Source organism: Penaeus monodon, chromosome 31 (genome assembly GCF_015228065.2).
Source record: "Penaeus monodon isolate SGIC_2016 chromosome 31, NSTDA_Pmon_1, whole genome shotgun sequence".
NCBI lineage: Eukaryota > Metazoa > Arthropoda > Malacostraca > Decapoda > Penaeidae > Penaeus > Penaeus monodon.
In genome coordinates this window covers 12,811,195-12,811,571 of record NC_051416.1, presented here as the reverse complement: position 1 = coordinate 12,811,571, position 377 = coordinate 12,811,195, and the positions used below count along the sequence as shown (strand labels likewise).

The 377-nt window shown below is 31.6% G+C and overlaps 1 protein-coding gene across 3 annotated transcripts in view; it reads right to left on the bottom strand.

Moving 5' to 3' along the window:
- LOC119593036 (potassium voltage-gated channel subfamily KQT member 1-like) overlaps positions 1-377 on the bottom strand; it is a gene marked incomplete in the record, with an annotated part of 139,545 nt that overhangs the window by 2,829 nt on the left and 136,339 nt on the right.

The following is a 377-nucleotide window of genomic DNA, read 5'->3' as shown; positions in this document are numbered from 1 at the left end:
TTTCTAATAAATCCATTTGTAATTTTTAATGTATAGCTGTGGATGTTTTGCCCTAGTGAATCTGACATGCATACCAACTTTTACCAACAGAAAAAACATGACAAAAATTGTAACACAAAGGTAGTACATGTTCATAATGCCTATCTTGGACAGTACCATACTGTGATGGTATATATAATGTATATTTGTGTTCAGTCTAATGTATAGCCATATGTTACTGCATATTACAGGCCTTTTGGAGACGATGAAATAAATATAAGAAATTGTGATGGAAACCCAATCAGATACATATGGAATTAAAGGAAATTCATACAAGCAGAGAGAAAAAGGGTTGTTAGTCCACCATGCAAATCATAAAAAAGTCATAAAAATGTTCT